Here is a 24,582-nt window from a genome sequence, read left to right on the forward strand (position 1 = left end):
TGGCGTGTGGCAGCTCCAAAGCTTGTCTTATGGCATTTTTAAAAATGCCATTTTTCCTTTCTTTCTTTTCCTTACTTTTCATAGCCCAAAAATACCATAAATTCCCTACAAAATAAATATAAAATAAATCATTATAAAATATTTTCAATTATAAAATAAATCAATTTGATTCTTTGAAAATATTAATTATAACTTAATTTATATTTAACATTTAAATTCAATACTACAACATTTTTTTACCTCAAACTAAACAACAATAATTTAAATAATTAACTACAACATTTTACAACAAAATAACCATAAAAACACACAAAAATATATAAAATCAAAATAAACCCAATAAATTCAAAATTACTTTAAAACTTAATAAATCAATTAAAAACTCAAGAATTAAGCAACAATTAGCACATAAAAAGTGGTAAAATAACTCAATTTTGTAGAGTTAACACACCCCCAAACTTAATATTTTTCTAGTCCTCAAGCAAAAGAAAAATTAAAAACACACACATTTTTTTTTAATTGGTGATGTCAAATATTTACCTCAAAAATTACATAATGAAAATAGTTCAAAGAAAATCACAAATAAAAGTAAAGCTTATGTCATCAATTAAAAAGTTAAAATTGTTTTCAAAATAAATATTTAACATGCAAACACAAAAACATCAAATTATCATGTGAACATTAGACAAGCTTATGCAAACAAAAATAAATTAAATCTCAAGAGATAATCAAGCAAATTCTAGGATTTTTCAAATTTTTTTTAGAGATTTAAAGAATTTAATGTTTAAATGAACTTTGTCCAAATATCACAATAATTCAAATAGAATAGAAAAGTTTCATATAATGAAAAAAAAAATCTATAATTAAACAAAACTAACTCAAAAATTAAAAACAAATCTTAAGATTTATTTATAATTTTCTAAGAACTAAGAATAATTTCAATCATAACTTTTATCATCAGGAAATAAAAGTCGCCAAAATTTTTTTTTAAACAAAACAAAGAAAATAATTTTTTTTTTTTGAATTTTACAACAAATGAAAAACATGCATAAATACAAAGAAAAATATATACACACTACCCCCAAACTTAAATGAAATATTGTCCTCAATGAGCAATTAAATGGAAATTGTTAAGAACTACTCCCTTGGAGGTATGCTTCCTTGATTTGGCTCATTTGTTTTCTTCTTTTCTTTTCTTTTTGGGCAAGGAGTTTCCTTTAAGCTTTTGAAAAACATGAAACAAAAATACACAACAAAAGTGAAATATAAAATGAAACATGAAAAGTATGGGTTGCCTCCCACAAAGCACTTTAGTTTATAGTCTTTAGCTTGACTATAATTTTTTTTTTCTTTTAACCTACACCCAATCGATGGTGTAGAATTTCATTAGTAGGGTGAGTTATGACTTTGATACAAATGTCATAAATAATAGTTGATAACATCATACCTACAAGAAAATTATAAATATGAAATTTTAAGGGAATATCAATAAAATAAGAAAATTGCATATCTATACTAGACTCCTTTTCATTTTGAGTAAATATACAAATTTGTTAAATTATGGGCTCTTGAGATATAATTATATCTTTTTCATTTTCCTCATGAGCCTCGAAAATTATTTCATTCAACTCTTTTGTTTCATTAGGTGGTTGAATGCATATTACAAGTTCTTCCACTACTTCATTCTCTTTTTCACTTTCAATTTGACTATTTGGATTGGGAATGAGTTGGTTGGGATAAACTTGTTTTTTCGACTCTGTAACAGTTGCAAGTTGTCCTACTAGTGTCTTAATTTTTGAGATTGATTAAGACTGGGCTTGTAAGATTTGGTAGATTGATTACATGAATTGTTGTAGGGTATCCTCTAAATATGGGCTCGTTTCTTGTTGAATGGGATATAATAGGTTGGATTAGGCATGACTTTGATTAGGCATGTAGAATTGATGCCCTTGATTCATTTGAGATTGGGTATGACTCCATGAAAATTTTGAATCATAGGCAGGGGTAAAAGGGATATCAAAGGATTCATGCATATCATACATATCATTAGTTTCTCCATAATTTAAATTTGATTGTGCATAATAGCTGTACTCAGAATTCCAACTATAATTAAAATGATTCCTATGGTAAAAAATAAATGACAAACTAAAGATTTTTTTTTTAATGAAAATTAAGGTAAAAAGAAAAAGGGAATAAAATTAAGAGAACAAAAACAATGTTAAGATATTAAACAAAATTTAGGAGGCACAATTGCCATCAACTAATAACAATATAATGAAATAAAATGTTAGGAGACACAAATGTCATCAACTATTACAAAATAACAGTAATAATAAAAATAATAATAACACAAAAGCTAGAAGGCACAAGTGCCGTCAACTAACAAAGATATAAACGAAATAAAATTATAACAAAGTTAGAAGGCACAAGTGCCATCAACTATAAAAATTAAAAAGATAGATAGGAGGCACAAGTACCGTCAACTATAAAAATTAAAAAGATAGATAGGAGGCACAAGTGTCGTCAACTAAAAAAACAATAAATATAAATATATAAGTAAGTTTTTTTTATGGGTGATAGAACCGTCCCAAATTTTTTTTTATCTTTTTTTTTTAGTTTTATATAAATATTTTTTTTTTATATATATAGTTTTTTTTAAGTGAAAAAATTAAAATAACTAGTAGAAGAATTCACTAACCTTGAGATAAATTTCGTTTCCTTTCTTGCAACTCCCCGGCAACGGCGCCAAAAACTTGATGGACCCAAAACAGGTATGTTTTAGAAATTTATAACTCACAAGCGCACGAATCGTATATGAAATATAGTGTTCGTGTAAGCACGAGATCGAACCCAAAGGAGTTGTCTAAAATAAAAAAGAAAACTATTTTAAATCAAAATTAATAAATTCTAACCTAGCTCCAAAGATTGATGAGATTTTTGTATAATGAAAATAAAATAAAAGATAATAAAAAATAAATTAAAGACAATATATAAAAATAAATTAATAGTAGAATTCAAGATGGTAAAAGAAGATTATTAAGGTATTAGAATCCACAAAATATAAATTCAATAATATTTATAAGTACATTGATTCCCAAATTTTAGTGATAGTTAAAATAAATCAAACTATCATTTTCCAAGTAGATTTATAATTTTAAGCACAAATTACTTATAAAAAGATAGGATTTTTCTTCACTTTTAAAAGTATAATTTCAAAGTATTTAATGTGAATCAACCTAATGAAACAACAAAATATCAAATAACATTATTCATTAGTGCAAAAACATAATATTCTTTATGTAAGATATGTCATTAAATTGTACACATCAAATGCTTAGAAAAAAAATATTATGTTGTGCCTTATAAATAATGTTATTAGACTTTTTTGTAATGGCCTAAAATCCCTAATGCAGTTAAATGGCTGGATTAGTAGGCCGGAGGGTCATAACTGTTTAATTATGCCACTAAATGAATATATGCATGTATATATAAATTATATTATAATATGATGTTAAATGCATGCATGTGGGTCCACATTTCATGATAGGGGTATTTTGGTAATTTGGCCCGTTGAGGGCATAATTGTATATTTGTATACATGTCGGTGATATATTGTTGAGGCCACATTATAATGTGGATTTGTTCGAGCTATTCGACATAAGACGATCTTTGAATATTAAGTGGCGGTTCAGTCATAACGGGGTTAAGTTCGAGGCTCGGGGAGAGTCTCGGGATGATTAGATGATTAGAACGTTGTTGGGAGTATAAGGGTAATGGGATATGAATTATTGGTATTTGAGAATATCGAGAATAGCGGGAATTGGAGGGTGTTAATTATGATTAACGAAATAGGTTGGAAAGGACAATTTTTCCCTTGGAAGCCTTTAGAAACCCTTAATTGACCTAGGGGTATTTTGGTCTTTTCACCCCTAGGATAGATAAGCCATTTATGGCTGTAGAAATGAAGAGAAACATAGTAATTTCAAGAGCTTACCTGTACCTTCTTTCTCCTTCATTTTCTTTGTGATTTTTGAGCCATTGTTGAGGATTCAAGCTTGGGAAGTAAGTCTTGGGAGTTTGGGAGAGTGTTCTACCATTGAAGAGCATCACAATCTTCATTTGAGGTAAGTTTCTAGCCACTAGTTCCCTGGTTTGCTCTGTTTTAGTTTTAGTTTTCAGCTTTTGGTTTTGATGTGGAAGGTTGGAATTAATGGAAGTTTTGGTTGGTGTTTAACTTGGGTTTTGATGAGGGTGTGATGTTGATCAATTTTAGGGGTTGTATTGGATGTTTGGGTGGTGTTGACGGTGAGAACTCGTCAACTAAGTTAAGTTAGAAAAATTGCAACGCAGAGATTATCAAAATAAAAGCTCTAGAAATCTAAGTAGAAACTCCAAGAACAATTGCAGAAGAAAAATGGTGAAATCAACTTGTATTGATTATGGTGCAATGCTACAGTAATTTCTCCAACACCCCTCCAAGTGGAAGTGGGATTACTTTTATAGTGGGCTCTAATGGCTCCTGATAAATGGAGGTCCAGGGGACCAGATAGTACATTGGTACACTAGCAGGAGAGTGGTTTCAGGGGTAGTGGTGTCGACTCCAATACATGGTCAGAATCTGTGGGGATGTCTCCACTACTTACTGAATATGACTGTCAGAGGTTGTCTGGTGTGGACCGTAACAAGTACTTCACTTGTACGGCCACTACTTGTCTTACATGAGCTTAGCGTCCGTACTTCTTCTAACTTGGTGTGAATCGCTACGAGGCACCTCCAATGCACCCTTATTGGTGTGTTGGAGAGATCCATGATTTTACCTCTTAGTTGGACTCACGGTAAGAGTGGTGTCCAGTAAGTGGCGCTAATCTTAAGGGGCGAGATAGAACCCCTCTTATGAGGCCAATTTTGGGGAGGTGACCCGTAGCGGTGCGGATGAGGCCTGGTAGGATTGAGTGTACTAAGAGGAGGTGTGATGCAAGCCTCTACGAGATGCCTCCATAGAGGTGTGGCTTTGGGTGTGAGGCCCTCGCGAGATGCCCCTCATGAGGTTGTTGGTTGCTGGTCACGTCGATATGTGGCACGCGAGACGCCCTCAGCGAGGCGCGGCCTGGGGCGCGAGGCCTTCGCGAGGCGCCCCTCGCGAGGCTGCTGACTGCTGGGCACGCCAAGACGTGGCACGCGAGACGCTCTCAGCGAGGTGCGGCTAGGGGCACGAGGCCTTTGCGAGACGCCCCTCGCGAGGCTGCTGACTGCTGGGCACGCCGAGATGTGGCACACAAGACGCCCTCAGCGAGGCGCGGCCTGGGGCGCGAGACCCTCGCGAGGCTGCTGACTGCTGGGCACGCCGAGAAGTGGCACGCGAGACGCCCTCAGCGAGGCGTGGCCTAGGGCGCGAAGCCCTTGCGAGACGCCTCCAGCGAGGCAGAGCGGCTGGGCATGAGGCCCACGCGAGGCACCCCTCGCGGGCTGGTGGCTAGGCGTGAGGCCCTAGTGAGATGCTCCTTGCGGGGCCTGTTATTTAGGCGTTTAAGGGACTTGAGTATGTACTTTGGGTCTTTTACAAGCATGGAATATTGAGCATCCACAGGTGGTGTTTGGGTTTGGTTTGGAGGGTTGGTTTCAAGGAAAATCGCAAGGGAGGAAAACTAGAGTTTTGGTTAAAGTATAGGTTGGACCGCAACATGGCCAGGGAGGGCTGCGACTCATGCTGGGTGCTGAGGGAGGCCGCCTCTGTTTGAGGGGCAGGCCGCGGCATGGCCAAGGAGGGCCGCAACCCTTAGTGGCATTTTGGCCGTAAATGAGCTTTTGGCTCGGGGATTCTAGCCTTAGGCCTCGAGATCGATCCTACTATCCGGTTTAGTAGGATTCGATGTCTCGGAGGCTAGGTTTTAGTTTGGGAACCTTTGTTATTCATTTTATTGATGGAATCCTATAATTGGTTATGACCAGGTAATCGCTAAGGGACAAAAAGACAGGTCGTTCTTATATTAATTCTCGCTCGAACCAGAGGTAAGAAAACTGCACCCCATATGTGACATGCATGGTTATTCATGAGGCATGTTGAATGTTTAAATGTGGACATGGATTGATTATTGAATGCTTAGCAAATCTTCCTCACTTGTGCATGGTACTGACTAATTAGTCAGATTTGGCAAATGTGTCAGTATCAACTGTGAAGCTGAGACTTATTAGTCAAGTTCGGCAGTGGTACTGGGCACTGGTCACACAATGCTGACTCATAAGTCAGGACGGTCTTAGCGGGTTCAATGCAAGCCAATAAAAATTAGATCTAATCGACATCTGCATTAAACGACTCAGAAGAGCGTTAATGCCAGACCGACCTCAAGTTCGATGAAAACTAAAAGCGCTTGTGTGACTTACCCATCAGTCACTCATCTGTTAAGTTAGAGACTTATCCATTAGTCTCTCATCTGTTTAAGCTAGTGACTTAACCAGCAATCACTCATCTGTTAAGGCTAGTGACTTACCTAGCAGTCACTCATCTGCTTAAATTATTGACTCACTTGTCAGTCACTCAATATGGTTTACCAGAACCTCAAGTGTTGAATCACTCATCTTTTTAAGAGCTATAAGCTCTGTGTGATTATAATAATAATCAGTTATTAATATCTATATGCATTACTGTGTTTTCTTGTGGGCCTTGGCTCATGGGTTCTATGTGGTGCAGGTAAAGGGAAAGAAAAGCTCACCTAGCCTTGAGTGGAGAGCTTAGGTGGTGATGTGTACATATGCGGCTGCTTGACCACCACGGCCAAGGAGTTCTCAGAGAAACTAGGGGCTTTACCCTATTTTTTCCGCTTAGGTCGGCGGGTTTGCAAACTTGAAACAGTAACGCCATTTTGAGTTGTAAATAACTTGTAAAAGATTTTATGGGCCCATGAACAGTTGTATGTATTTAATAAAATATATCCTTTCCTATTTATTGATTTTCCACCTTAACCTGTTAACAACACTTAGATGCACGTTTTTAACCAAAGGACTCGGGTAGCGAGTCAAATTTCCTGTTCACCAATCACCGTAACTGTTCTGGGGTAACCAGGGCGTTACATTTTTGTTGTTTCATTAGGATGATTCACATTAAATACTTTGAAATTATAATTTTTGAAAAGTGAAGAAAAATCCTATCTTTTTAGAAGTAATATGTGCTTAAAATTATAAATCTATTTGGAAAATGACTCGGACTTATCAGTTATGATTTCTTATGAAAAATTATGCAAATCATCTTTATAAATTAGGGTGTGTTTCTATACTTAGAAAAAAATAAGTCATCTTTATTATTTTCTAAGTTTGTTTCTAACCATCCTATATGACTTAATTCTCAAGCTCGAAACTCGTAGTTGTTCCAAAGTTAACCATATTGAGGGAGGGATGGGATCAGTAGAATCGTTCCCATTACTATGGGCCCCTAAACTCTCAATACAGAACCCGGTCCATTGATTTATATCCACCCTCACTGAACTCAATCATTCTTTATTGAATTCGTTCTAAATTTATTACGATTGTAGAAAAAAATCAAACTAATACATGTCATTAAAAAGTAACAACGTTATTCATTTGGAAAATGATTTTTACTAAGTACAATCATATATTCAAAGATAAATAAATAAAGAAACTATACAAAAAATAACTAGGGTAAAATCTAAAAATTAAGATCTTCTACATCTGACCCATCATCTAACATATCATCATCAATTTCTTCATAATCGTCATTACTATGAGTCTTGAAACTACCTCTTGGAATATTCATTAAGATATTTTGCTTTTGTTCATTAGTGAATTGAAACTCAAACTTAGAGGTAAACCTAAGTATAAGAAAACGATATCTCATGCCTACTAGTAAATCATATTCATGATCCATAGTCTCCCATATTTCTTCTAATTTCGAAACTACAAAAGGAAAATCCTTCAAAAGCCTAATTACTAAGACATATTGTTCCATGACTCTCATCATAATTTTCTTAGTGGTTTGAAGGTGAACTATTTCCTTGGGAAATAGGATTAATCTCAAAGTGATTCTTTATAGCACTCCTATTATATTCCTTGGTTCTCTAATCCTTTTCAATGCCTCAATGGCTCAGATATCATGAAAGGTCAAAGCTCCATTCATTTTAACTAAAAACATAATGACTAAAACGTTAGCTATTAACATAAACATAATAATCATAACATAAACACTTACATTGGCGGTAGATTCGAAGCTTTTTAGTGTGTACCAAGGAGAACTTCATGCATATCAATTGTGGGCTCTGATACCAACTTTAATTCCCCAACTAATTCTAAGACCGCAGATCATTAAAAACTACTAAGAAATAGCTACTATTTTGGAATACATTCAAGAAATAATAGAAATTTATTATAAAAATCCAAAATATGGGATCCCATTGTTATTTACATAAAAACATTAAAGAAAAAATAACCTTTAATTAATTGTTCAAAAACTAATTGCGAAAAAATAAATACATAAATTGAAAAGACTCTAAATATAAACTTCATCCTCGATATTCCAGCAGTCCGTCCCCAATACACATGCCAAAGCTGCCATGAATCTATCCCACCTTCCAAGCTTATTTTCCTGCACCATCTAAAATAAAATGAATAAGTGTAATTCCCAACAAGGAAAGTCTACTAAAACATATCATAAATCATAAGACTATATACATCATAAAACATATACTATAAAAACATATGACGTAAAAACGTATATCATATACATAGGACTAAAATATTATTGGCCATTAACTCATACCATAGCATGTGATAAAACCATCTAGGTCCTTAGTCTACTAATCAAGGTAGGTTAGACAACAAAATATTATATGATAAACCATCTAGGTCCTCTGTCTACTAATCGAGGTAGGGTAAATCATAACTCTAATCTATGATAATGATAAAAATCTTGGGATTTATTTGCTATCTAAGCAACTATAATACCCAAGCGACTATAACATAAAACATATTCATATACATATATAACATAACACTATAACATATCAGATCATATAAATATATTATAACACATACAATCTAACCTATTTTCCTTACCAAAAATTGGAATATTGGAGACAAGAACGGGATTGGAAAACTCCTAAAAGCAATAGTAAGAATCATGAGTTTCTAAAGAAATGGAGATGAAAAGGAGATCTAAACAATCAAGACAGAAACTTACCAAAAAACCTTATGTTTCAAGAAACTTAAACACCTAACCAAAAATCCATAAAATCATGTTAGGATCTAAAATAAAACGAAAGAAAATAAAAGAACTATGATGGATTAAACTTGAGGATAAAAATACCCTGAATAGTCTAGGACTTTGATCTACACCTCAATACGAAATATCACTCTATCTTACTTCCCAAGTGTTTAGAAAAGCTTAGATTAGAAAGCTTTTAATCCCCAAAACCTAGTGTTTTCTCTCTAGAATAAACTTAGCAACTTGGAGCCACTAAAGAATGCTTGAATAATGAATGAAATGACTGAGTGATAGGTCCTATTTATAGAGTTCAAGGAGTGAAACTAACCCCTTTTAAAAAGAATAAATAAATGAATATAAATTGAATATATTTGAATTATTTGTTCAACAGATACCTAGAACTCGGTCAAAAATGTTCAGGAGCAAATCTAGGTTGTTATGGGGAATTTCTAATTCGGTTCCATGAATTTTCAAAAATGCATAAGGGCAGCCAATATATCGCCTCCTATAGGCCATATATTGCACGTCCCTATATCTGGAGCCTTCGTGGTTTTGTTCGTGAGAAGTACGCTGATATTTTAAACACATTTTTGCATACTTTAAGCATATTTGAAGTTTGGTAAAACAACTTTGACTGAGTAAAGCGTGATCTTTTATTAATTTATTCATCTAAAATCCTTAAATCCTTAAAAAAAACATCCACGCGACAAGTGTCATGTTCTTAATTATTCTATCCAAACCTTAGTTTTAATAAATAATATTTCTAAGACCAGCTATATTAATCAAACCTTATGTTAAAATTAGGACCGGCTATATTTCTAAGACTACTGTTGTTGATGTCTAGCTAAGTAAAATTCTGAGACGCTACATCCAAATGGTTCTTTGGCCCTATCACCCTTTGCAGAGAATGGACACTTGGTCAATTTGTCTTCTAGACAAGATTCACAAACAGGCAATTCACCTAAGGTGAGTTCCCTCAAAGGCCTGTCCTTTGTAAGTCTTTGAATCCTAGCATAGCCAATGTGTCCTAGTCTCAAGTGCCATAAATATGTCATAGTTGGTCAGTTTTCCTTCTAGACAAGATTCAAAAATAGGTAATTCACCTAAGCTGAGTTCTCTCAAAGGCCCGTCCTTTGTAAGTCTTTGCATCCTAGCATAGCCAATGTGACCTAGTCTTAAGTGCCATAAATATGTCATAGTATCGTTATTGGTATTTTGACATTTATTGGTTCTAGGTCTAGCTACTTTGAATAAATCATTGTTAAGAGCAAGGGGTTCGTTAGATCGCAGAATATGAAGCCCGTTTTCCAAACATGCAATACACAATGGTGATCCATTGAAAGAAATAGATATATCACAACTTGTGAAAGTCATAAAAAATTGTTCTATTTGCAACACGGAAACTGAAATCCACTAAAATATGGAATAAAAAATTCATAATTTAAAATTATATATTTATTTCCGAACTTCAGACAAGCTCTTCCTCTATCTTGGAATGCAACGAATGCTCCGTTCCCAACTCTAAGCTTTAAGCTGCCTTCGTCCACTTCCTCCCATGATTCAAGAAGCTATAAAGAGTTGAAAACATGGTTAGTAGATCCAAAATCAATAATTCAAATGGATTTATCATTCTCTAAAACACATTTTTCTATGATAAATAAACTATAATCATTACCTTTATTTTTCGCTGTTAGAAACTTGGGGCAATCCTATTTCTAATGCCCCTTCTCTTTGTAGTGAAATCACTTATCTTTACCTTTCTTGTTTTCTTGTTCTTCCCCTTAGGCATCTGTGCATTTGGTTTTGCACTCGTCTTTGTAGCCTTTGTAGGCTTGGGGTTGTTGTTTTGTCCACATTTCCTCTTGTTTCCAACATTCGAAGATGATGCTTGGTTAGCTTCAGCCTTAGCTAGATCAGTAGTAGTAGTAGTAGCAGTCTTCTTTTCTCCTCCCTTACTTGGTCCACCCATGATAGACTCAAAAGTCTGAAGATCGTTCATAAGATGCATCAGACCATAGTTGAGTTTATTCAACACATAGTTGGTGGTGAACAGCAAGAAAGCTGGAGAGAGACTGTTGAGGATTAAGCCAACTTGAGTTTCATCATCTATTGTTGCTCCATGCAGTTCAGCTTCGTGAAAGTAGTTTGTCATTTTGATCAGATGATCGTGGTCATGTTGAGAAGGTATCATCCGAGCATTGGCATATTTCTTGGTGGCCTCAAAACGAGTCTGCGTTGACTTGGCACCAAACATGTCATGGAGCTGATTCATGATTTCATAGGCTGTCTCGACATTCTTCATCTTTGTCTTGAGAGTGTCAACCATACTAGTCAACATGTACCGCGCCTTATTGTTAGCCACCTGTCAATGCTCCTACTTATCCCTCACAGACTTGGTAGCTCCTTCAGCTGGAACATTCAGGGACTCCTCAGTCATGACGAACTTGGAGTTGTCACCAATCAACACAATGTTGATGTTTTGCTTCCATTTAAGGAAGTTTTCTCCAGTGAGTTTCTCCATTGAAAGTTGAGAAAGTATGGGAGTAGACACAGCCATGCTTAAAACTACCAATTATCATAAAATAGAAATCAATCACTTTTGTTCAATAAAACTCCTATTCACAGAAATTTAAAGAAATAGCACAACATATACCAAAAATATGTAAGATATGAGAAAAAATACCAAAATAATCATATCTCTATTTGTTTAGGTTTTTAACTAATCTATGATATCCTTGTCCATGTTGGCGAGAGTAAAAAAATACCACTAGTTAAATAAAGTTGTAAACTTATTTAATAATGGACACCATTATTAACAACCAACTATTCGATCAAAATAAGAAAACAAAATCTCTTAGTTTATGAGCTAGACCTACGGTTTCGATAACCAATAGATTAAGTCCTAGTAGTCACTGTAGGGGTGAATCTAGTAGAATTTTACCTATAATTATCTATCTTTTGAAATATAACTTTGTTAAAATAAATAATGAACACCTTTTGTAGGGGGACGAATCAAAGCGTCTCGAGGCCCCATTAAGCTATTGACGTTGTCAAACCAACGGTGGAGATCGAATATAATTCTTAAAATAAGCTCTTTATAAAATTAAAAATAATATTTTTCTTATTTATTTTTAGAAAATTAATGACTATGGTTCTCCAAAAAAAATTGAAAAGATTAAATTTTTAAAACCAAAGTCCTATAGTTTCCTATTAATTCTAAAGTGTCTCATTGAAACAAATTCAATTAATTTAGCATTAATTTGTTGCTAATCAATATCTAGGTTTAACTAATATATTGAACATCTACAATTAAGTCCAACTTAGGTAAATGGGCCTTAACAATTGGGCTTGTATGGAGGAGGGTTGAGTCCAGTATGTCGTTCCCACTACAAATGCCTCCATACTTCCATACAAGGTCCAAAAGACAGGAATTAAACATTCATTTTATTAATTGTTATTAATTGATTAGGCCTACGATAGTCATCCTAAGAAAATGGGCCTTCACAAGTGCAATTACCCACAAGAGAGGAATTTAAACTTTACATTTTCTAATGGACCCAAATAAAACCTATCATTTTATGAATATTTTATTTAGCAAAATCCATATATCTAGCAAACATATGGGTCATTGTATGCATCTAAGCCCAATTGCAAAAATACCACATATAGTGCAAACATACATGTTATAATTGGATTGGCCTAATCATGTTACTGTATGAGCAAGATTATGAATTTATGCAAAAATACCACAATTAATTTTCTAGAATTTATCAAAAAATTCGAATCAATTAAATTTTTACAAAAAATAAGTCAATTTAAATGAAATTTATCAACAATTAACAATAGTTAATTTAAATTTCACTTATCAACAATCAATGTGATTTAGGTTATTTTGAAAAAAAAATATCAATTTAATTTAAATAAGATTTATCAACAATTAACCAAAGTTAATTTAAATTCCATTTATTAAAAAAATATTTTATTAATTGGTTGAAAAAAATATCTTAATGGTTTTTCAAAAAATAACTTGTGTTATTACAACAATAAACTAATATTTTAACCATTTTAAAAAATAAAATATTAATAGTTATAACAATCCTAAAATATCTCAAATACAGTTAAACAAATTAAAAAATCCATAAAAATATCTAACTAAATTTTTTCAAATTTTACATAATTTAAATATTAAAAAACTGTAGAATAAACAGATATTTATATTTTCAAATAAATATTTAATAAAAATAATAATTATTTAAAAGAAAATATCTTCAATATCTGATATCTTAATTCTAATATTTTAATATATTAATTTTTTTAATTAAGTTGTTAATCTATTTTTAAGTTTGAATTTGAATCTTTGTAGAAAATATCTAATTATTTAAATCTCAACCAACAAAAATATATTATTTTAAAAAATATTTTTAAATGCAAAAACAAATCTGATATTTTTTGCTTTGATTATAAATAATCAATTTTCATATTTTTATTTCTTTAATTTAAAAAAAATTAAACATTTTTTTGGGATGAACAGTACCACGGGTACAATTCATCTCATGGATGCTGGCTGCTGAGGAGACGCGCATGCAGCTTGGGGGACGCACGCAAGCACGCGTGCGGGGGTGCTGGGTGATGCGCGCAGGAGCGCGCGTGGGTGTGCATGTGGGTGTGCGCAAGCATGGGCAGCCAGGCCAAGATTTTCCGGAAAAAAAAAATTTGTGTAATTTTTCAAACAAAAACTATTTTCGAATTAATTTTTACCATGTTTTGCACAAAATAAAACATATATAAAAATTAATGGCATAGAAAACTAAACAAAATAACCTAAAAATTGTGAATAATCACATAGTATTCAATATGCTTCATAAAATCACGAAATCCATCCAATTACTCAACACATCAAATAATTCAATTTTTAACTTGTTCATGCATGAAAATAAAGATTACCAAAGACTTTGAGGCCAGTTGTCAGGAAACTTATACAAGATCTCTATTAATTTTCATGTAGATCTAATATTAAACAAGTTAATATGACACAACCTAGAACATGTTTCTTAAATGTAATTCAAAGATAAATAATGATAAGAATTCAGACATTATACGCAACGTAATAATAGAGTCGTTCCTTCAGTTTCTCTAAGCCTTGTATCCTTTTTGTCGCAGAGTATGTTAGGAAAATATATGATATTTCAATGGATAGGGTAAGACATATTACAACTCTAGAAAAAATATTACAAATAAATAATATTGATTAAATAATGTTACAATTCTATGACTGAAAATACAAATAAACAATAGAAGAATTATAAGAAGAGAATGGAGGAATACAACTCCAAACAAAAAGATACAAATAAAGCAAAAGTGTTTGTAACAAAGAGAAAAGAAACGATTACAACTTTAAACAAGAAATACAAGTAAATAGAGAAGGGGAATATGAAGATGAAAAGAAATAGAATAAAAGATAAGAACAAGAATCAAATGACAAACAACTCTCACTCACACTACCAAAACCTTTTTAAAAAATCCTATTTCCCCCTAACTCAAGCACTAAGGGAACTCTCAAAGATTTCGGAAATTGCTTTCTGGAATAATCAAGCCTCTAGGTGTTTTCTAGACAAGTACTCTAATGGATAGAAAAGTTGTGTCTTACAAGTGAGCAATAGGCTCCTATTTATAGAGTTTAGAGACACCCTTTGAATTTCAAATTCCACTAACCCCCATGGTTGTTACCAATGATTAATTGGATGTTTATGGAGTCAAAAATGAGATTTGGGAGTTATTTTTGTTTTTGGAGCCATTAAAAAAGATTGAAAAAACTGAAAAAATTGGCCAGTTTGCCTCTATCGCCGCAGCGAGGAGTATCAGTGGCCACAGCCACCAATAATCCTGGCTGCGGCCACTGGCCAATTTCAGCACATGAAAATGTGCTACTTTTCCAAATGATTCAAATCCACTCCCAAATGATTTTGTAACCCTCAAACACATTATTAGGGGTTAAAATCATATCTCAAATAGCCATTTCACATATGGCTTTAAGAAATTCATCTCAATATTGTGTAACAACAAATCTACACAATAATGAGCAATATTTGGAAATTAAAACTTTGTGACTGAATTTGTAACATCAAATATGTTACATATTTGGATATTCACACATATCAAAATATTGTAACTCTCTATTATATGTTACAATATGTGACACTCTTTTTCACATTTATTTAATCTTAAGCATTATATTATAAAATAATATAATATTCCCCCATTAGATTAAATAGTTATCTATTGTAACACTTATTTAATCAATCAACATTATATTTTAAAATATAACATATCCCCCACTTAATTAAATAACAACTCTCTCTTATAGGAGTCATTGCATTGGTGCATAAAGTAAAGTGTTTTTCAACTTGAACTTCTATAGTGTAATTATCACAAAATTTGTTGAAAATTTTGTTGCACTAGGCTTTGAACCATCTTTCCATGATAACAAATCGGTGATAATACACACACATTTTCCATGTTCACTTGAGACCTCTATGTCTCGCTTTGCACCGTTAATGACCATGTGCACAGTCCATTCATGGACGTTCTTGAGAATACTCCCAATTCTCACGAGAGGCGGCACCACCCCTAGGTCCATATAGGTAATACTTTTACAATATTTTGTTACAAAAAATACTTGTCTTCACAAGACTGAATTCTATTAAAAAACCTCTCGATTTTAATACTAAATTTGGTAACTAACAAGTACTCAACATCTCAGATGGGACTTGTTTTGAGTACAACTAATATTCACTTGATTGACTTGTTGTTACCTACTAAACCTAACACTAGTTAAATAACTAGTGTTAAGATTGGTTACCATCAATCGTGAATCTCTTTAGGGAGTTTAAGTCCCATCCCTCAAGATGATGTAGCCACTAAATCTCTCGTTAGTGGCTTAGTGAAAGGATCCGCCAATTTTTCACTTGTTCTCACATAGGATATTGAGATGACTCCTCTTTGAATCAATTCTCTTACATATCCATGTCTTAGACTAATATGTCTAGACTTCTCATTATACACTCCGCTGTATGCTCTAGCCAATGTTGCTTGGCTATCACAATATATCGATATAGTGGATACATTCTCTTTGATTAGGGGTATCTCTATCAATAGATTCCTTAACAATTCGACCTCTTTGTCGGTAGCAACTAGAGCTATAAACTCTGCTTCCATAGTGGAATGAGATATACAGGTTTGTTTCTTGGAACCCCAAATAATTGCACCCCCACCAAGTGTAAATACCCAACCATTTGTGGACAAGTTGTCCCCAAGATTGGATATCCAGCTTGCATCTGTATATCCTTCTAAGATTGAAGGAAATTTGGAGTAGTGAAGGCTTAGTCTTTATGTTTTCTTGAGATAACCTAGGACTCTTCCAATAGCCTTCCAGTGATCCACACTTGGATTACTTGTAAACCTACTAAGTTTACTTACAGCAAATGCTATATCAGGTCTAGTACATTGGGCAACGTACATAAGACTCCTTATAGCACTAGCATAATCCAATTGAGCCACTACTCTTCCTTCATTCTTCTATAGTTTTACACTATTATCGAATGGAGTATTGGCATCTTTAACCTTGAGATTGTTAAATTTGTTGAATACTTTCTAAACATAGTGGGGTTTTTGCGTTGCACTAACGCAAAACCCCCACTATGTTTCTTCACTTTGATACCAAGTATGGTGTCAACTTCTCCAAGATCTTTCATCTTGAAGGTTGATGATAGAAACCTCTTCGTTTCTTCTATCACTTTCATGCTATCACTTAGAATAAGCATGTCATCCACATATAAGCAAACAATGATCACATCTCCCTTACAAGTTTTGGAATACAAACACTTGTCTCCATTGTTATGCCTAAACCCATTAGACATGATGGCTTGATCAAATTTCTCATGCCATTGCTTATGAGCTTCTTTCAATCCATATAAGGAATTTATAAGTCTACATACTTTATGTTCATATCTTGGTAGTACAAACCCTTCAAGTTGTTCCCTATAGACCTCCTCATTGAGGTCACCATTAAGGAATTCCCTTTTGACATCCATTTGATGAATATACAAGTTGTGTATAGAAGCCAAAGCGAACAAAATTCTTATAGAAGTTGTTCTTGCAATAGGCGCATAGGTATCAAAATAATCAATACCCTCTTTTTGCCTAAACCTTTTAGCTACTAATCTAGCTGTAAAGGTTTGGATAGTGCCGCCAGTGTGGTATTTTCTCCTAAATACCCACTTACACCCAATTGGCTTAGACCCCAGTGGGAGGTCTACCAATTCCCAATTGTTGTTGGAAAGAATGGAATTCATCTCAACATTGATGGCTTCTTTCAAAAATGCAATATCTCTTGATTGCATGGCTTCTCTATAAGTCTTAGGATCATTCTCAATAAGAAGTACAATAGGAATTTTCCTAATGACTTCCTCTCTATTTCCTTCTACCATGTAAAAAGAAATTCGTTGAGAATCTACCTCATCCAATACTAGACTTTTCTCCTTTCTAAGCCTTTGAATTCTTCTAAGTTCAATGAGTTGCTTTACATTCCTTTGAGAATTCTCCTCTTGAGAATCATTTTTGGATGTAGAAGCTTGAGAATTGTTCTCATATAACAAATTCTCCTTTAGATATGTCGAAGCTTGAGAATTGTTGTCACATAACATGTTCTCAAAGAATTCAACTTCTCTAGATTCAATCACAACATTAGACTCTAAGTCTAATAGCCTATAAGCTTTACTATTGTTCGCATAACCAAATAAAGCACACTTTGTGGCTCTTTAACATAACTTTGTTCTATTAGGTTCGTTTTTCTTGCAATATGCAAGACAACCCCACACTTTGAAGTACCCTATGTTGAGTTTTCTTCCTTTCCAAAACTCATATGGAGATATCTCATTTTTCTTCATCGGTATTCGATTAAGAATGTGACAAGCGGTTAACAACGCTTCACCCCATAAGTTGAAGTTCAATCTGGAAAACACCAACATAGAATTTATCATCACTAGATAAGTCCTATTTTTCCTTCGGCAACACCATTGTGTTGTGGTGTATGAGGTGCGGTGCACTCATGAATTATACCATTTTCTTCACAAAATGTATTGAGTTCATTAGAGAAGTATTGTCCTCCTCTATCACTTCTTAGCAACTTAATCTTTTTATTATGTTGATTTTCAACTTCTAATTTATATACTTTAAAAGCATCAAAAGTTTCATCTTTATGCTTTAAAATAAACACATAGGTATATCAACTAAAATCATCTATAAAAGTAAGAAAATACCTTGTACCACCTCTAGTTAAAACACCATTTAATTCACAAAGATCACTATAGATTAAGTCTAGTAAATTAGATGATCTTTCTACACTAGGAAATGATTTCTTAATCATTTTTGCCTTAACACATGTTTCACATGTACCATAGTTTTTAATATTTCAAACAATCATACCACATTTTACTACTCTTTTCATGGTTGAAAAACCAATATAAGATAGTCTAAGATGCCACAAAAATAAAGAATCATACTCAATAATATAGGCGGAATTAACATTTTTATTGATAACATTGAAAGTTACATCATTGGTGCACAACTTAACCATACCCTCACAAGAGTACCCCTTTCCCAAAAATACATTGGATTTGGTAAGAATAAGTTTACCGGACTCAAAAATGGCTTTAATGCTGAGCTTTCCAAACAAATCATCACTTACTAAGTTTCTACTCATTTCGGAAACATAAAGTACATTCACTAATGTTACTTTCTTGCCGGAGGTGAAAAAGACTTCAATGGTACCTTTCCCAAGTACCTTGGATTTTCCCTCATTGCCCATTTGAATCCCATGGTTTCCCTTTGACTCTTCAAAGGTCTTGAGCAATGATTTTTCATAGGTGAAATGGATCATGGCACATGTATCATACCACCCTCCTTTCACCTTGCCTTGGACCACATTGACCTCACTAAGGGTAACAACTATATTCTCCTACTGAGTTGCATTTACCTTAGGTCCTTGTTGGTCTTTTCTATACCTACACTCTCTAGCATAGTGACCCTTTTTCCCACACACAAAGCAAGTTCCTTTCTCTCCCTTAAACTTGTTTGGGTTGGTTCTTGGACCCAAGGATGTCTCGTTACCCTTATTGCATTTCCCTTTGCTTTTGGGATGTTTTGGTTGTGACACCACATTTTCTTTGGAAGTCTCCCCATTAGACTCCTCCATAAGTTTATGTAACGTCCTACGTTTTTTGGTACCTTTAAACGACTCGGGTCGGGATTTTTCTCCCGGGTTAAGAATATTATTTTAAATAATATTATATTTTGTTTGTAAGTATTCCATGAGTTATTGCTAGCCAAAATATGAATTTTGTGATTTTAAAAGTCAAGATAAGACTTTCGGTCCTGGACCGACACAAAAACCCTGATCGGGTAAAAATCTCGGAAAATAAAATGAAAAATCATGGCAATTATATTTTGGGCATAAAATACATTCATAAAAGTTAAAGTTTGGTAAAAAATAATAAACCTAAAAGAAAATGGAAATTTTAAGGCATTTTGTGTTAAATGCCTAATTTTGCCGAAATGGGAAATTTTATTCCATGAATGGACCTTAAGTTAAATTTTACTATGTGATCAATTAAATTAAATGTGAGAGATATTTAAATTAATTAATTAATGTTAAGTTTGGTGATTAAAACTTAATAAGAGTGAAAAATGTGTCAAAAGCCAATTTGGACTTTTCTTCTTATGAAACCTTTATTAACCTTTATATAAAAAAAAAATAAAAATAAAAAAAACAATTTAATGATCACATATATGGCAAAGGGTGGCCGACCATGTGCTATTTTAGAGTGGTGTGAACCCAATTTTATAAAGTTTAACTCCCATTTAATTAAGAAGTCAAGTGGGCAAGTGGGTAGAAAAGCACTCAAGTGTTTTGTGATATTTTGAAGAGTTGTGTGAGCCATTCTAACCCCCAAATCCGACCACTCTCCCTCCCTCATTCACTCTCATCTGATTTTTGAAGACTCTCTCACGTGTTCTCTCCATTTTCAACCCCAAGAACACCAAAGAAACTTGGAAGCTAAGTCTTGGTCTAGGAAGGGTTTTCCCTAAGGTAAAGTTTCATTAATCTAGACTTTTGTCAAGTTTTAATCATAGAGTTTCAAATAGCTAATTACCTATGTTGTTGGGGGAAGTTGGTTAGGGTTTTTGAAAGGTTTTGGAGGAGCCAAAGCTAATAGGAAGGTCCAAACCTTAAGCAAGAACACCAAAGAGGTAAAAAGTTTACTTTTTATGATTTTTGTTGTAGGGTTTTTAGTTTTAAGCATTATTTTGTATATTTAATGCTTAAAGTTTCTTGTTGGTGATGTAATAAGGTTATGGTAGTTTTTTAATAATTTTTATGATGCATGTGTATTGATTTTTGAAAATGGGAACCAAAACCCCCAAGGGTTTTGTAGGATACCCTAAAACAAAACATGTTTTGAGCTGTGACTTCCAAGGGGTCAAGCAGCCACTGTATATTGGTTTTGTAAAATTAAATTGTACTGTGATGTTGTTGAGATTGAGTACATAAAATTGAGCTTTTGAAACACTAAAAAATGTTTAGAAATGAGTAAGTTATGCTATTTCAAAGTTTAGGTAAAAAAAACTGTTTTTTCATATTCTTATTTTCAGAACCAAGTTTGGACAGCCACTGTATAGGGAAAATGAACCCATTTTTTTCTAAAATTTTGTGGACATATTTCTGGCATAACCTATTATTCCACTGTAAAATTTGGTAAGAAAATATTGAACGGTTTGAAAGTTATTAACTTTCAAAGTTTGGAAAAAATAAGGACTTGAAAATAAGGTCATTTTTACCTCATTGTTGGAAAATGATTTCACCAATCAAAAATGCTCATTTTGACCTAAGATTTTACAAAGACCTAAATGGCATAACAAAAATGGAATTGGGAAATTTTGGTAACAATTGGGTAAGTAAATTTCAAGTTATGAACTAACGAAGTATGTAGTTAAAAATGTGAAAAATAAGTTTTTCACACTTAGTGTAAAAATGAGATTTTGGGAACATAAGGTAAAAAGTAAAATTTTGTTTATTTCAAGCTATAAAATGGTAAGTCTTGAAATCATATTTTCACTAAAATTACCCCTTTGAGTTTAAATGAATTATTTTTATTAAAGAGTTTTTATTCTTTTTAAAAATAAGAGATTTAATTTATTAATAGTTGATAAATTAAAAAAGGGTTTAAAACCTTATATTTTGAGAAAATAATTAAATGAATTATTTTTCTAGTAAGTAAAATTGATTAATTGATTTTGGAAAGTTAATTAGACAAGATGAGAAATTTATAACGGTTTTCCTAATTAAGACAAATTAGGCAATTTTCTTAAAACGGTTTTTAGATATTAAAACCTTAAGAAAAATAAAAGGAAAAATTAAAGAGTTTATTTTCTTTAAAAATAATTAAGGAATTTATTTGTATTTTCTGGATATAATGCCGGCTAAAATCTTACATATTTTAACCGACTAGTCGAAAGTGCGGGTTAATAGCGATACCTTGAAAGAATAAGATTTTTAGCAGGTTGTGGAGAAATACCATTGTGATACCCGAGCCTAGGTATCAAGACCTTAGGATAGGTCTCCCCGAGACTTAGGGTTTAGTCTCGAATATTTTGTATGACTTTCCTTAATAGGTTTAAAACCAAATAAGGATTATAAATCCTTACAAATGACTTTTATTAAAATGACCAAACTGCCCAAAATAATAATAATGAATTATGAGTGCCATAATTAATCCGAGTATACGATATGGATAACTACAGTATTGGCTAAGCGTAACTGGACTGAACGTTGGAGGGTGAAAACCTACTGAGCGCTAAGGACTCCAAGTAAGTCAACTTATATTGTATGGCTGCAACATGAAATGATTATTGTCTTGTATGTTAGCATAGGGATACATGCACATATATAGGCTTTCATAGAAAGTTGCTTAGAGACGTTAGTCTAGTGAGTGGTGATTTAGAAAATATGAACGGTAGAAGTCCGTCATATCCTAGACGGTTGATCCCCGTCACACTGCTTGATTTTATTTATGTCCGGTTCATTACCGCGACGAGTGGTCATGAGATGAGGATAAGCTGGTTAAACCTAGGGGCGCCAAGATAAATGGGACCTAGGGGCCCTCATGCTTACTTAATCATTGGACGGTTAGAATCCGAGCAAGTGCTCTGATAAGTTATTCCCGGATAGCAGCTGTGAATATTGGCCATTCAGTGAGAGTGCCTAGAGATACTACGGGTTGCCAAGATTGAGTGAGGTTGAACACCCTAGGGGCAACTGCTCACCAGCACCATTGATTAACATAGAAGTTTCCGTAAAACCGTGTAAATTGGATTACACTCTTGAATAAGTAGCGATGCCTTAGGTAACACGATAGTTACCCTTGATGAGAATATTTATTGGCTAGATCTTAGTGTGGAGACTCAGTTCTCTTTTGCAGATTAGCAATTATGTTGGAGGGCGCGTTACGCCTGAATTGTTGGAAATTGTCGAGCGTTGGTCTCGAATTATATGCAATATAATATATCTGCTTGCTCTGGGATTTTCTGAGTGCAGGGATATAATTGTTGGTAAGATATAGTTGTGATATAATATATCTGCTTGCTCTGGGATTTTCTGAGTGCAGGATTTTTTTATCTAGATATGAATTAATTTATCCTTGGTTATTAGGCATGACCATAAGTTTGCCAGGACGCTTTAGCGTTCTTGAAATTGATTGTGTAGGGTCCGGATGGGTCCGGATCCCTATTTCTCTACCTGCTTTGTTTGAAAGTTGATCTTACTAAGCGTTTTCGCTTACCTAGTTGTTTCATGTTGTAGGTAAGGGCAAGGGCAGGGCAGAGCAGTGAGCGCTGGAGTCTTCCTTGCAAATGTACATGTGGACCGACCTTTTGGGAAGCCGTTTTATTTTTGGAAATGTTGTGTAATTTTCCTAAACTAGGCTCACTCTACTCTTTATAAAACATGTTTGTAACTAAATGTTAAGTATGGCCATATGACTTTTTTTAAAGTTTTTTTTTTCTATGGGTTTTTGAGACATTTTGTTAAATGAAAACATTTATATTTCTGCATTATCGAGTCTTGAAAATCCGGGTCGTAACAGTTTATCTCTACATATCGATTCCTCCTCGATTCGAATATGCTTTTGGATTTCCTCCAAAGAATAATCCTCATTTTTATGAAGGATTCTTTTCCTATAGCTCCTCAAAGTTGGTGGTAATTTAGCCACTATAGCACCAAATTTAAAGGCCTCGGGAAGCTCAATCTTTAAAACTTTCAATTTGTTAACAATTATTGGCAATACATGTATTTGAGGAAGAATAGGTTTATCACCAAAAAACATGAAATCAATATATAGGGATATCAAAAACTTTTTGGTACCTTCCTCTTCCACCTTGAATTTTGTCTCAAGTGCATCCCATATTTTCTTTGCCGATTTGGTCTCAGTGTAGAGGTCATATAGCCTATCAGAAAGGGCGTTCAGGATATGACCCCTACAAAGGAGATTGTCCTCCTCTCTCTTCCTTCTTTTCTCCACCTCCTCAAGAGTGTCCTTGTCGGATGGCGTTGGGAGAGGTTCTAGAGTAGACTCTAGAATGTAGGTGAACTTGAGAGTGGCCAAGAGAAATCTCACATTGTCTTGCCATCTAGTGAAATTGGACCCATCAAACCTATCTAATCTCACTAGGTCTTGATTCATGATCTTGATAGTCTCACCTTACATTGAAACAAACAAAGGGGTAAGCTTTTGAATGTTAGGAAAATATATGTTATTTCAATGGATATGGTAAGAAATATTACAACTCTAGAAAAAATATTACAAATAAATAATATTGATTACATAATGTTGCAACTCTATGACTGAAAATACAAATAAACAATAGAAGAATTAGAAGAAGAGAATGGAGGAATACAACTCTAAACAAAAAGATACAAATAAAGCAAAAGTGTTTCTAACAAAGATAAAAGAAAATATTACAACTCTAAACAAGAAATACAAGTAAATAGAGAAGAAGAATATGAAGATGAAAAGAAATAGAATAAAAGATAAGAACAAGAATCAAATGACAAACAACTCACACACTTCACTCACACTACCAAAGTGAAGAGTGTTGGAGATCACCAACTTGAACAAGGTTTGAAACCTTTGTCCAAAAACTTATTTCCCCCTGACTCAAGCACTAAGGGATCTCTCACAGATTTTGGAAATTATTTTCTGGAATAATCAAGCCTCTAGCTGTTTTCTAGTCAAGTGCTCTAATGGATAGAAAAGTTG

General features: G+C 33.6%; 1 long non-coding RNA gene across 1 annotated transcript; it reads left to right on the plus strand.

The window, feature by feature from the left end:
• The first annotated feature begins 19,911 nt into the window (after window positions 1-19,911).
• Window positions 19,912-23,403, plus strand: LOC133829366 (uncharacterized). Its single transcript, XR_009891717.1, has 3 exons — window positions 19,912-20,357; window positions 20,440-20,518; window positions 23,127-23,403. It is a non-coding gene; the product is annotated as an uncharacterized LOC133829366 (long non-coding RNA).
• The last annotated feature ends 1,179 nt before the right edge of the window (window positions 23,404-24,582 follow it).

The sequence above is a fragment of the Humulus lupulus genome, chromosome 4 (genome assembly GCF_963169125.1).
Source record: "Humulus lupulus chromosome 4, drHumLupu1.1, whole genome shotgun sequence".
In the NCBI taxonomy this organism is placed as follows: domain Eukaryota; kingdom Viridiplantae; phylum Streptophyta; class Magnoliopsida; order Rosales; family Cannabaceae; genus Humulus; species Humulus lupulus.